At 46.7% G+C, this 15,722-nt stretch overlaps 1 non-coding gene across 1 annotated transcript; it reads left to right on the plus strand.

Annotated features, from left to right (window-relative positions):
* The first annotated feature begins 4,074 nt into the window (after positions 1 to 4,074).
* TRNAG-UCC (transfer RNA glycine (anticodon UCC)) lies at positions 4,075 to 4,146 on the plus strand. The gene has a single exon. It is a non-coding gene; the product is annotated as a tRNA-Gly (tRNA).
* The last annotated feature ends 11,576 nt before the right edge of the window (positions 4,147 to 15,722 follow it).

Consider the following 15,722-nt stretch of genomic DNA (forward strand, 5'->3'; position numbering starts at 1 on the left):
TTAACTGGCTGCCAAGATGCCGAAAAATGCTTAAAAATAAAGGTCCTGAAGATAAAGACGTACAAACTATGCTATTTTCTCTTAAGTATCTGCACACTGTAGTCAAAGCATAATAGTTTTACCATCTTTTCATGGAACATTGCTTCCATCAGGAAGCGGTTGCCTGACTTACATCATATTAGTGCAACCAAGAATATTGATGTCATCTGTTTGCAGGAATGTAGATTGAAAGATGGAGCACCTCCACCAAACTTGCCTGGATATGCAGCTTATAATCTAAGGTCAACCAACTGTTGTGCGATGTATGTCAGAAAGAACTTGCCACATTCACTCCTTTCCTTGCAGAGTCGAGTTAACATGCAGTATCATGGTGTCAAAGTATATGCAGGCGATTTTTCCATAAACATTTTTAATCTCTATGCCCCAGCGAACCAGCTTCGACCTGATGCTTTACCAGATCGCATCAATAGTGAACCTACCATCATTCTAGGAGATTTTAATGCCAGACATAAGAATATTGGTGGGTCTATAACAAACACCAATGGAACTAAACTAGTGAGATTGCTAAATGAGCATGATAATTTTCGAATTGTGGGCACTACTGAGCCTACTCACATATATGGTGGCATACTAGATCTGTGTCTTGGATTTAATACATCATATACGATGCATGACTCTGTCATAGTTGATGATCTTCTATCTGATCACTTCCCAAGACTAACAACTGTCAATCTTGATCACATCTCCAGCAATCAAGGAGCTAAATACAGAAGGAGGAAACTTATTCTCAAACCAGAACACAGAGACAACTTTATTAACCACTTGGATGAATGGTATAAGAATTACGAGCCCATTGGCACACAAAAATTTAATGATGATTTAATTACCACTATTGAGAGTGTTCTCACAGATCAAGTGGGCAGGAATAGGAAACAAAAACCCTCCACTATAAATAACAATAAAAACCAATGTAAATACTATAATGATCCACAGCTGCGCAATCTAACACATGCAGCTAGGAGGATTGGTAAAGCATACCGTGAATGTAGAACCCCAGACCTGCTCAGAACGTTCCAAGCTGCACTAACAAATGCAAGGAATAGAAAGGAAGAACTTAGGCAACAGGAATGGGAACAGTTTGTTAGTGGATTAAATAGGTCCACCCCTTTGAGTTTGGCTTGGAAAGCTATAAATAAAATAACCAGGAAAAAGACTGGCAATGTTGCTCATCCCTTTCCTCTTGAAAAAGCAAATGACCTCATAAATGACTGGTCCAAAACATCCAGGCATGAAAGCCTTCCATCTCATATTAGAAAAAAATTAGAGAGTACTTCTGAAGAAATGTTGAAACTGATTAATTTTATGAGCCAAAATATTGATGAGAGTGATTGCCTCTTTACCGAGTATGAATTAGATAATGCATTAACCAAAGGTCGATCAACTGCTCCTGGAGAGGATGGTATAACCTATGATATTCTCAGAACTCTAAGGCACGTGCCTGATAACCCTTTGTTGGCACTGTATAATCTCAGTTACATTGAGGGCGTTCTTCCTACTTCCTGGACCAATAGTCTCATTGTGCCTATCCCTAAGCCCCAACAGCCTGATACATTTAGGCCGATCTCCTTAACTAGTTGTCTTTGTAAAACTTTTGAAAGAATGATGCTTAACAGACTGTACTACAGAATCAGACATCAACTTTCCCCCTACCTCTATGGGTTCATGAAAGGTAAAAGTGTGCAGAACTGTATTTCCACCTTTCTCACTGCACACACCTCTACTAGTTTTACCACTTTTCTTGATCTAAAATCTGCATTTGATATTGTGAACAGAACCGTTATACTACATGAACTAGCCAAAATGAATATTGGTGGTAGCTTACTCTGCTGGATAATAGGATACCTGTCAAATAGAGTATCCTCTGTCCTTTACCAAGGCTTCAGAAGTGATTCTAAAGAAATGTCTTTAGGTACACCGCAGGGAGGAGTTCTTAGTCCCATGCTATTTAATATTCTGATTAATGCTCTCCTAAATGCTCTACCTGCCTCACCTAAACATATAGCTATAAGCTATGCTGATGATATCATGATCCATACAACAGGGCATAAGAAGATGAATACCATTCTTAATGAAGTTCAAGCAATTTGTAATCGACTAGGCCTCATAATATCTTCCTCTAAAACTAAGATATTAACAAGCAAACGACATCCCCCACCCATCTATTTGCAGGGTGAAAACATTAGCTACGTTAAAACTTACAGATATCTTGGTGTAGATGTACCCTTTAACAAATCCACTATACCACAACTAAACAAGAAATGTAAAGCTAGGCTAAATGATCTCAAAGCTATTGCTGGCTACAATCCCAACTATGGTGCTAATGTGAGAATCGTGAGAATGATGTACATAGCCTATGTTAGGTCCTTAATTGATTATGCTGCTCCCATGTTGATATTAGCTAGAGAAAGTTCTCTCCGACCCTTGGAGTTAATGCAAAATGAAGCTCTCAGGATTATTCTTGGCTGTCCCAGATCTACAAAAGTTCTTAACATGAGGAAGGAGCTTGGTATTTCTAGTATCAGTGATAGGATTGTTGAAATTAACACTGTACTCGGTATTAGAATGTTGAGAAACGAACCAGACACTGTCACAGTGAATCTTACCAAGTGTCTAGAGGTAAATACACACAGATCTAAATGGATTGTGAAAACGTGCAATTGCATTAAGTTTTATAACTTGCATGAACTGTATCACTGTAGGCAACAAGAGCATTTCACCCCTCCATGGAAGATGTGTTCATTTAATATCACATACCTACAAGTCCCTCCCAAGAAGCTCATTGCTAGTAATCCCTTCCTTAAATCTCTTGTTAGAGCAACTGCTCAAGAAGAAATTTCTCACCTAGCTGGTAGTAACAAGTTATCACAAGTTATATACACTGATGGATCTAAACAGGAGTCTTCTGGCAGGGCTGCATCTGCTCTTGTTGCCACCTCCCTAGTTAAGAACGATAATAAATTTGTTGAGTTAGGCATAAGAATTAACAACTGGGTGTCTACACTGCAAACTGAATTGTTTGCAATCCTAATGGCGCTAAAGCTAACCTATGACACTGAGCTTGACTCTATCATCATTACTGATTCTATGTCATCACTGAAGGCTCTTGGCTCATATAATGACTCCAACAACATGCTCATTGGGGAAGCCAGGTATAGATACTCAAAAATTAGGGACAAAGGAATTAATGTACAATTACTATGGATCCCATCACACATTGGATTACTCCTTCATGATAAAGTTGATATGTTAGCCAAGAAGAGTATCGAGAAGGAGAATGTAGAATATAACTTTGGTATAACTGTGTCTAGCATTAGGAATAATATTAGGAGAGAAGTAAATAATGAAAATGATTGTTATAGGAATGCAGTTAGAAGCCTGAGTAGATCTATAACCCACTATGATATCATGAACGTAGATAAGTATGTTTATGGAGCAACTTGCAATGTGAACAGACTGACTGATATTGTAGTGGCCAGGCTTAGGCTTGGTTACAAGTACTTCTGGCAGTTTGGGTGACACATAGATGATGATCAAACTAAATGTAAATTATGTGATCAGGCATATGGTCACTCTCTTGAACACTATGTGCTTAATTGTCCACTTATTGAGGAATACAGAGACAGACAGTATAATAACCTATGTGACATGTCAAGATATCTTATTAATGAAAATAAGATACCAGATATACTAAGCAAATTTCCTAAATTTGCTTGTAACAGATAAGTGAACTATAGATATGTAGATATAAATCCATATGTATTCCTGTTAACCCTTTGGGGCCTAGTTCCTAGGCCTTTTGTGTATCCATATGCTCTCGCGCTACCGTCCACAGGATGGATATGGGGTGCACAATAAACTAGCCACTTCGGTGGCAAAATCTAAAATCTAATTCTAGTCGAGACCCATCGTGCAGCCGTAGCCTACGCACCCATTCCTCCAGGACATATCAGCTTATCCAGTGAATAAAAAAATCACGAGTTTTGAAACTAAATAAGTTGAGTAGTTTCACGCCTAGCGATGGTGGTATAGTGGTGAGCATAGCTGCCTTCCAAGCAGTTGACCCGGGTTCGATTCCCGGCCATCGCAGGTTAGTTTTCAGTACCTGTGTTGAGACCTTATGTGAAGCTACTAAAACATGGTTGTTAGAGCTAAGTGCAAGTGATTTGTTGCACTTAAACTGAAGATTTGATAACCACTCTTCTTCCTACTCCAGCTTCTCTCTACCTCCTCACGCATTTCCTCGTTCTTTTCTAGTTCCTCTTACTCCTCTATAATCATCTTTCTCCTACGCCTTCTCTTCCTTTCTAGTTCCGTTTTTCCTTTCTAAACCTATTTTCCTCCAACTCCTCCTCTTCCTGTTTATCTCTTCCATCTTCCTTCACCTCCTCTCCATATTCATACAAGGGGCTTTGGCATGCTGCACTTTAAAAATTGTATTCCTTGTACTTCTCTGTATCATGTTCAAATTAAATAAATAAATAAATAAGTAAATACTGATTGTACAGCAATGCCAGCAACCATACGACCTGTTTTTGTAATACTCATTTGTGCTTATTATCTGTTTACAATAATGTTTTACCACTGAATACATCATTGCTTAGTTAATCTTAAGTTAATTTTAAGCCTGCCCGTAATGCTAAGCATTCAAGTGGCTTTGGCATGCTGCATTTACCTGTATTCTTTTGTACTTCTCTGTATAATGTTCAAATAAATAAATAAATAAATCCTCTTTCCTCTTCTCTATCCTTCTACCCATCGTTCTTCTACAAAGTCTTATACAACATAAATCGCCTTCTACACTTCTGTTTTTCCCACTGTTAAGTTTGTCAACTTGAAATACAATATTCGATCTTACTTTACTGCAATATCATACATTAAATCTGTTATTAGTCACTACTGTAAGTAAATTAGATAAAGCCGAGTGGTGTAGCTGCCCTGATTCATGTGACTTTTAAATGATTAGAGGAAGAACGTGTTTACCTAACACCACCATCATACAGGATGAATATCAGTCACACTTTTAGCAGTGCCACCTGAGCGGCTTGTTTATTGTGTAAGTAAATAAGTAAGTTTATTTAGGTACAGATACACATAAGTATAAATATCATACATAGTAACATATGTGCAGATTACCTAGGATAACCTCCCCAAAAAGTCAAACAAAATGACTTATTTCCACTGGGGTCCTTGTCATGCCCTTCTCATTCCATCATGATAATGGTTTTCCTGCCGTTCTTCCTCACACAAGATGGTTCCTGTACACTTTGTTACGTACGATAGTTTTCTTGCCAGGCACTCTAAGATGGTTTTCTTGCCAGGCACTCTAAGATGGTTTTCTTGCCAGGCACTCTAAGATGGTTTTCTTACCAGGCACTCTAATATAGTTTTCTTGCCAGGCACTTTAAGACGGTTTTCTTGCCAGGCACTCTAAGATGGCTTTCTTGCCAGGCACTCTAAGATAGTTTTCTTGACATCCTGACTTCGTTGGGTTATCCTGGGTTACTAAACCTCCGGGTTAGTAATCCAAAGACTTTTTCGTCTGCTACTCTGTCTCTGTCATGACTTTGCTGTCATGCTCCATCTGCAGGATGGTCTCTCTGTTATGCTCCATCTGCAGGATGGTCTCTCTGTTATGCTCCATCTGCAGGATGGTCTCTCTGTTATGCTCCATCTGCAGGATGGTCTCTCTGTTATGCTCCATCTGCAGGATGGTCTCACTGTCATCCTCCATCATATAGGATAGATTTAAAGTAATAATCCTTCACAAAGAATAGTTTCCTATCATACTTTAACATAGGATAATTTCATGTGATTTTATCACATGAGATATTTTTCATGTCACATATTATCACACAGGCGGTTGTCATGTTATGCTCCGTCACACATCGCTTCAACTGTAGGAAAGAAAATAACAAGTGGAGGGTGTTAAACTGCTGAACTTTTCCTGGAGTCTTGGAAGCAGTTCATCAGGTTCGAATCCCGGCCAATTCTGATTTTTTCTCAGAGCTGTTGAGTTGTATCAACTTGTTTATGATGTCCTGTCTTTTTTTAAATTAGATATTAGTTTACTTTACTGTCTAAATATGGTAAAAAACAAACGGACCAACGTTAGAGATAAACCACAATAGTATACTTGGTGTAATCATCAAGTTCAACCTTCCTAACTTATCTCCGCTCTGTGTCTGTAATAATACTCTGGTTAATACAACCACTGCTAAAATTTAACACAGAAATATGTAAAAAAAAAAAAGTTTGTGTAACTTGCGCAGATAACGTTAAGTTTCCCGTGAGGAGTGAATGTTTTGTGTCCTGCAGTGATACCACCAGGCTACCACCAGGCTGCCACCAGGCTACCACCAGGCTGCCACCAGGCTACCACCAGGCTGCCACCAGGCTACCACCAGGCTACCACAAGGCAACCACCAGGCTACCACCAGGCTACCACCAGGCTGCCACCAGGCTACCACCAGGCAACCACCAGGCTACCACCAGGCTACCACCAGGCTACCACCAGGCTACCACCAGGCTACCACAAGGCAACCACCAGGCTACCACCAGGCTACCACCAGGCTGCCACCAGGCTACAACCAGGCTACCACCAGGCTACCACCAGGCTACCACCAGGCTACCACCAGGCTACCACCAGGCTACCACCAGGCTACCACCAGGTTACCACCAGGCTACCACCAGGCTGCCACCAGGCTACCACCAGGTTACCACCAGGCTACCACCAGGCTGCCACCAGGCTACCACCAGGCTGCCACCAGGCTACCACCAGGCTACCACCAGGCTACCACCAGGCTACCACCAGGCTACCACCAGGCTGCCACCAGGCTACCACCAGGCTACCACCAGGCTACCACCAGGCTACCACCAGGCTACCACCAGGCTACCACCAGGCTACCACAAGGCAACCACCAGGCTACCACCAGGCTACCACCAGGCTGCCACCAGGCTACAACCAGGCTACCACCAGGCTACCACCAGGCTACCACCAGGCTACCACCAGGCTACCACCAGGCTACCACCAGGTTACCACCAGGCTACCACCAGGCTGCCACCAGGCTACCACCAGGCAAACCACCAGGCTACCACCAGGCTGCCACCAGGCTACCACCAGGCTGCCACCAGGCTACCACCAGGCTACCACCAGGCTACCACCAGGCTGCCACCAGGCTACCACCAGGCTGCCACCAGGCTACCACCAGGCTACCACCAGGCTACCACCAGGCTACCACCAGGCTGCCACCAGGCTACCACCAGGCTACCACCAGGCTACCACCATGTCAGCATAGTTGCTGATCCCTGTATTCCCTGTATTATATAGCATAGCATATTAGTATCCTCCATGTGCTTTAGACACGAGATCCCTCGTAGGCCTTTGGCTTGGAGTGACGTCATGGGCATACACATGGGCAGTGATCCCTTTGTCCCGCTCTCACTCGGCGGCAGACCTACAAAACTTAACAGGCTAGGTAACTGTGGCTCCATCTCCCATCTCAGTCTGACAATATATCTACCATCCTACAAGTGTGTCTACTTTCAACCTGTGATATCTCCATTTAAGAACCCTTACGATAAATGGTGCCAGCGGTGAGCCTGTAATTCTGACGATTACAGCGATTTCTGGAGATAAAGTTGTCGACCAGCAAGACGGCCATTTCGTGTGACCAGTAGGCCTACCGACTACCGAGATTCACCCAGCCAGCTACCTCAAGCCAGCTACTCTACCAGCTTCTACATTATTCACTGGTCAGTCTCTTTGTATTAGTGTTTCCTGCTTTTTTGCATTACTCCCGAGGGGTTGACCCGAGTTTGCAAAATAAGCCAGCTTCCAGTCTGTGGTGGGGGAGTCAGAACACCCGAGTCCAGTCCAGCCTAGCCTACTCCATCCAATTATTTTGCCTGCCAAGCCAGCTTCCACCCCTGCTGTGCTCATCGTGTGAAGTTATCAAGCTATTCTGTGTGAAGGGTTAAGATAAGCCAGCTAGCAACTAACCCAGGTGTCTTACCCCAGTACTCAGGCAAGCCACGTGACTAGTCTCCATCGCTTGTGATTCAAGTTCCAAGCATTCTGAGTGCTCCTTGTCATCCTTGTGGTGTTGTAGTATTTCGTGGGTTTCTCCTAAGCCAGCCGGCTTAGAATTATCTTCGCGGCAGTGTGGGTTTTCTCAGTGAGGCTTACGACGTTCAACCCATAAGCCCAGCCACTCACGATCACGTGTGTCGCACCATTGCCGGTCCCAGACGCCTCGCTCAGCCATTACCCACAAACCCAACTACAGTCGGCCATTACAACTCACCTACCTCATCAGTGTTTTGGTGCTCTGCTAAGGGTTGTAGCACCATATTTTAAGGACCACATAGGGGGTCAAGAGCTAGAGAGTGGCGCGCCATCTTTAAAAGCCTCCTATGTGTTGTCTCTCGCCGATTTAAGCGCAATTCTACGATCATCTGTGCAGAGGACAGCAGCAAGACGATAAAAACAATCCATCAATCTCATTTTTTCAAGTGTTACAGCTATAATATTTTTTTTTAGAGACATTTGCGAGTGTTGAGACATTTCTTTTGTGTTCCCAGTGAATTTATCTCTTAGTGACATTCAGTGACTCTTGATCAGACTCAGTGTTTATCATGTACTGATTCTATTAATTTCTTTTAATCTCCTTAATTCAGTGTTAATTTTCGTGCATTATTTTATATCTGTTGTGTTGTGTTTCTTTTTATACACACTTGAAGTAAGTACTTAGTGTTTCCTTTGTTGTGTGTGCAACATATGAGCAGTATAGAACTTGTGTTTAAACTTCAGAATTCCAGTGAATTAACTCAGTAAATTTTTCACCTCATATTCTGCATCACAACTCAGTGTTGTCTGTTATTTTTTTTTCTTCCTAGCAATTGTGTATTTTTGTTTGTTCCCTGTGTGTTGAACATTCTCGTGTTCATATTCCTTTATTCAGCCAGTGTTTAATTTGTCTTATTTCCACAGACAATAGTGCCATTTTTAAAGCTCCAGCAAGAAATCTGTTTACAAAATTTTTTAAAAAACATCAAGTTTCATTGCAAGAAAATTCTAGTACTGAGTTTATGTTGATGTTTTGTGCTCTGCATCACTGTAAGTGTTGTATTTCTTTTTGTTGTGTGTTTTAGCACCTATTATTTTTCATATTTTATTGAACAAATTCACTCTTAGTGCAATTTTTAAGTTCTCCTTTTAAAGTAAATTGTTCTTTTGCTTGTTAAGTGTTGTTTAAGTGCAGTTAAGAGTTAAAGTGTTCATTCCTTGATATATTCCTTTTCTTGTGTGTTATAATTTTAATTATTGCACACAGACTCATTTTGCAATAATTCTTGTGCAAATATTGTGTTGCTATTAAAGTTTTTTCTTGCAGAAAATTTTATGCAGTGTTGTGCAATACAGTTTCTTACAGTGCAGTTTCTTATGTTCTGTTCTGTGCATAGTATTTTATTCTGTCTGTCATTTTAATTTTTATTTCAGCGAATTGTGTGTTGTTTTAATTTTTGCACAAGTTTATTGAGTCCATTTTATTATTTTATTGTGTATTTTCCTTGTTGCATTGAAAGTAAAGACAACTCACTGTGCCATTTATTCAATTTAAAGTAAAAATTGAGCATATTAGATTTGAGCAAGTACAAGTTCTCTTGATTTTCAGTGTTTGTTAAGTTGCATATTTTTTTTTTTCTTGTGTGAGTTCTTTGCTTACTGTGTAACTTGTCAATTTTTAATTACTTATGCAGAATAGTTAAGCATTTTCTTCCATTTAAGCTTATTGTGTCATTCTCTCCATTTTTCTTGACTTATGCCCTTCAGTATTTTCACTGAGAAGATGTCCCAGTCACTTTTGAACGTTCACTTAGTGTATCATTCCAGTCAAAGTCAATATGAATCAGTCCACAGTACCAACATTCCCTTACTGACTGAAAGACAATATCTAGCCCTTGAGCAATGTGTTTGTTCTCACAGCTTGTATCTGAGATTTGTTAAAGTGCTGCGAAATGTGAAGTTCAGATTAAGTTCTTATAGATCCGTGAATTACTTATTAACGTAGCCGAGCGGTCAGGCACTAGTAATTCTGTCATTCCCGTCTGTGTTCCACCTATACCTTCAGACTTGCAGGATAGTGTTCCGTTGCCTCAAGTGTCCGGGGACACTCAGACTGCCTTGAGTGCACAGCCTATCCCTGCAATGACTGCTAGTTCGAGTAATAGTTTCTCCACAGGGGATGCCTTGTCAGAAAACGATTACTTGCAACTAGTAATGCCATCTCTTGTTGATGTGACATGCTGTCTGCAGAAAGACGTCTCTGTTACAGCTAGTGTTCTCACTAGAGTGTCTGTTGTTGTTCCTAATGTTCCAGATGGTGATCCCATCCTAGTTGACAGTAATCAGTGCATTGTAAGAAGTTATTTCTCGAATAACTTTCACATGTTAACGTTTGTAAGTGTAGTTTCTTTATAGCTGATACCTCGTATCACTGTGTGCGACTCAGATTGAATATCAGCATTGTTCACCGTGTTCATTTCTTTTCTCCTGTGTTTGCAGTTTGAGATAGTAGATTCGTTCTCCCTTGCTCATATTGCGTGTTATAGCGTTAATTTTTTCAACCGGGGGGAGTCATCCACTCCACCGAGTTTGTTCTTTCCTCCAGTAAGGAAGAACTGTTACCTTTATTCCAGAACAAACAGCCTACTGGAAGGTTAGCCAGATGGACCTTGACTATCCAAGAGTTCAATCCCACTTTTGAAAATTTACCTGGCAAGTCAAATGTAGTCGCAGATGCTTTATCGCGACACGTTAGTGTAGTTACTGCAGATCCTCCATTTACTGTCGAGGATGTCAAAACTGCACAAAGACTAGATCCCTTGTGTTCTGGTGTGATTCGATTCCTGCTCCAGGAAGATCCCATTCTTACTGTGAAGCCACCAGTACCCATTAGTGACTTTGTAATGAGCCAAGAATTACTGTATCGAATAGTCGAGTTGAGTACTCCTAGCAGACGAGTTAGTAATTCCACAGTCACTAGTGATTGTAGTTGTATCTTTTGTAGATACTCGTTCAGATCTCTCTCAGTCAAGGCATGTGTTAGCCATTGCAGAGGAATTCAATCCTCCCAGAGATGATAACCATTCTGCATACGTAAACCTTACCCTCGCAGAATTGGGTTTAAGTGTAAACAGCCTGCATAATTAGATGTCCGAGATGAATGAAAGTGTCAACTGTGTGTTTATTATTAGCTGATCAGTTTGTCAGAAATTTTCGTGTTCACGTTCCCTCCGTATTCTGAGAATTAACAGTCTAGATTTGTGTGCACCGAATCTGCCTTTCTGTTAAACACTTCTTTGTATATATTTATTCTTCCTCAGAATCCGTAGAGTGCATGAATACAGATCGATCGATCAATTCCATCCATATTGTATAATGAATTGTTCTTATAGTTTGTAATGCATTATGTTAACACCCTCTATGTAATGTCCATTATGATACCATCCATTAGTTCTAAGATATATATGAATTTGTTATTGTATAGAATCAGCCCAGATCCGCCTGCCTGTTCAGCCTATAGATAGTAGTGTATGTCGGGACGACATACGTAACATGACCGAGCTGTCAGCATAGTTGCTGATCCCTGTATTCCCTGTATTATATAGCATAGCATATTAGTATCCTCCATGTGCTTTAGACACGAGATCCCTCGTAGGCCTTTGGCTTGGAGTGACGTCATGGGCATACACATGGGCAGTGATCCCTTTGTCCCGCTCTCACTCGGCGGCAGACCGTCTAGGCGTAAACAGGCTAGGTAACTGTGGCTCCATCTCCCATCTCAGTCTGACAATATATCTACCATCCTACAAGTGTGTCTACTTTCAACCTGTGATATCTCCATTCAAGAACCCTTACGATAACCAGGCTACCACCAGGCTGCCACTAGGTTACCACCAGGCTACCACCAGGCTGCCACCAGGCTACCACCAGGCTACCACCAGGCTACCACCAGGCTACCACCAGGCAACCACCAGGCTGCCACCAGGCTACCACCAGGCTACCACCAGGCTACCACCAGGCTACCACCAGGCTGCCACCAGGCTACCACCAGGCTGCCACCAGGCTACAACCAGGCTACCACCAGGCTACCACCAGGCTGCCACCAGGTTACCACCAGGCTACCACCAGGCTGCCACCAGGCTACCACCAGGCTACCACCAGGCTACCACCAGGCTGCCACCAGGCTACCACCAGGCTGCCACCAGGCTACCACCAGGCTACCACCAGGCTGCCACCAGGCTACCACCAGGCTACCACCAGGCTGCCACCAGGCTACCACCAGGCTACCACCAGGCTACCACCAGGCTACCACCAGGCAACCACCAGGCTACCACCAGGCTACCACCAGGCTACCACCAGGCTACCACCAGGCTACCACCAGGCTACCACCAGGCTACCACCAGGGTTCCACCAGGCTACCACCAGGCTGCCACCAGGCTACCACCAGGCTACCTCCAGGCTACCACCAGGCTACCACCAGGCAACGACCAGACTACCACCAGGCTACCACCAGGCTGCCACCAGGCTACCACCAGGCTACCACCAGGCTACCACCAGGCTGCCACCAGGCTACCACCAGGCTACCACCAGGCAACCACAGGCAACCACCAGGCAACCACCAGGCTACCACCAGGCTACCAACAGGCTACCACCAGGCTGGCACCAGGCTACCACCAGGCTACCACCAGGCTGCCACCAGGCTACCACCAGGCTACCACCAGGCTGCCACCAGGCTACCACCAGGTTACCACCAGGCTACCACCAGGCTGCCACCAGGCTACCAACAGGCTGCCACCAGGCTACCACCAGGCTACCACCAGGCTGCCACCAGGCTGCCACCAGGCTGCCTCCAGGCTACCACCAGGTTACCACCAGGCTGCCACCAGGCTACCACCAGGCTACCACCAGGCTGCCACCAGGCTGCCACCAGGCTACCACCAGGCTGACAACAGGCTACCACCAGGCTACCACCAGGCTACCACCAGGCTACCACCAGGCTGCCACCAGTCTGCCACCAGGCTGCCACTAGGCTACCACCAGGCTGCCACCAGGCTACCACCAGGCTGCCACCAGGCTGCCACCAGGCTGCCACCAGGCTGCCACCAGGCAACCACCAGGCTACCACCAGGCTACCACCAGGCTACCACCAGGCTGCCACCAGGCTACCACCAGGCTGCCACCAGGCTACCACCAGGCTACCACCAGGCTGCCACCAGGCTGCCACCAGGCTGCCACCAGGCTGCCACCAGGCAACCACCAGGCTACCACCAGGCTACCACCAGGCTACCACCAGGCTGCCACCAGGCTACCACCAGGCTGCCACCAGGCTACCACCAGGCTACCACCAGGCTGCCACCAGGCTACCACCAGGCAACAACCAGGCTACCACCAGGCTGCCACCAGGCTACCACTTGGCTACCACCAGCCTGCCACCAGGCTACCACCAGGCTGCCACCAGGCTACCACCAGGCTGCCACCAGGCTACCACCAGGCTACCACCAGGCAACCACCAGGCTACCACCAGGCTGCCACCAGGCTACCACCAGGCTGCCACCAGGCTACCACCAGGCTACCACCAGGCAACCACCAGGCTGCCACCAGGCTACCACAAGGCTGCCACCAGGCTACCACCAGGCTGCCATCAGGCTACCACAAGGCTACCACCAGGCAACCACCAGGCTACCACCAGGCTGCCACCAGGCTACCACCAGGCTGCCACCAGGCTACAACCAGGCTGCCACCAGGCTACCACCAGGCTACCACCAGGCAACCACCAGGCTGCCACCAGGCTACCACCAGGCTACCACCAGGCTACCACCAGGCTGCCACCAGGCTACCACAAGGCTACCACCAGGCAACAACCAGGATACCACCAGGCTACCACCAGGCTGCCACCAGGCTACCACCAGGCTACCACCAGGTTACCACCAGGCTACCACCAGGCAACCACCAGGCTACCACCAGGCTACCACCAGGCTACCACCAGGCTACCACCAAGCTACCACCAAGCTGCCACCAGGCTACAACCAGGCAACCACCAGGCTACCACCAGGCTACCACCAGGCAACCACCAGGCTACCACCAGGCTACCACCAGGCTACCACCAGGCTACTACCAGGCTGCCACTAGGCTACCACCAGGCTACCACCAGGCTACCACCAGGCAACCACCAGGCAACCACCAGTCTGCCACCATGCTACCACCAGGCTACCACCAGGCTACCACGAGGCTACCACCAGGCAACCACCAGGCTACCACCAAGCTGCCACAAGGCTACCACCAGGCAACCACCTGGCTACCACCAGGCTACCACCAGGGAACCACCAGGCTACCACCAGGCAACCACAAGGCTACCAAATGGCTGCCACCAGGCTACCAACAGGCTACCACCAGGCTACAACCTGGCTACCACCAGGCAACCACCAGGATACCACCAGGCTACCACCAGGCTACCACCAGGTTACCACCAGGCTACCACCAGGCTACCACCAGGCTGCCACCAGGCTGCCACCAGGCTACCACCAGGCTACCACCAGGCAACCACCAGGCTACCATCAGGCTACCACCGGGCTACCACCAGGCTACCACCAGGCTACCACCAGGCTACCACTAGGCTACCACCAGGCTACCACCAGGCAACCACCAGGCTACCACCAGGCTACCACCAGGCTACCACCAGGCTACCACCAGGCTACCACCAGGCAACCACCAGGCTGCCACCAGGCTGTCACCAGGCTGTCACCAGGCTACCACCAGGCTACCAACAGGCAACCACCAGGCTACCACCAGGCTACCACCAGGCTACCACCAGGCTACCACCAGGCTACCACTAGGCTACCACCAGGCTATCACCAGGCAACCACCAGGCTACCACAGGCTACCACCAGGGTACCACCAGGCTACCACCAGGCTACCACCAGGCAACCACCAGGCTGCCACCAGGCTGCCACCAGGCTGCCACCAGGCTACAACCAGGCTACCACCAGGCAACCACCAGGCTACCACCAGGCTACCACCAGCCTAACACCAGGCTACCACCAGGCAACCACCAGGCTACCAACAGGCAACCACCAGGCTACCACCAGGCTACCACCAGGCTACCACCAGGCTACCCCCAGGCAACCACCAGGCTACCACCAGGCTACCACCAGGCTACCACCAGGCTACCAACAGGCAACCACCAGGCTACCACCAGGCTACCACCAGGCTACCACCAGGCTACCACCAGGCTACCACCAGGCAACCACCAGGCTTCCACCAGGCTTCCACCAGGCTACCACCAGGCTACCACCAGGCTACCACCAGGCAACCACCAGGCTACCACCAGGCTACCACCAGCCTAACACCAGGCTACCACCAGGCAACCACCAGGCTACCAACAGGCAACCACCAGGCTACCACCAGGCTACCACCAGGCTACCACCAGGCTACCCCCAGGCAACCACCAGGCTACCACCAGGCTACCACCAGGCTACCACCAGGCTACCAACAGGCAACCACCAGGCTACCACCAGGCTACCACCAGGCTACCACCAGGCTACCACCAGGCTACCACCAGGCAACCACCAGGCTGCCACCAGGCTGCCACCAGGCTGCC

Source organism: Cherax quadricarinatus, unplaced genomic scaffold (assembly GCF_038502225.1).
Source record: "Cherax quadricarinatus isolate ZL_2023a unplaced genomic scaffold, ASM3850222v1 Contig826, whole genome shotgun sequence".
Classification (NCBI taxonomy): domain Eukaryota; kingdom Metazoa; phylum Arthropoda; class Malacostraca; order Decapoda; family Parastacidae; genus Cherax; species Cherax quadricarinatus.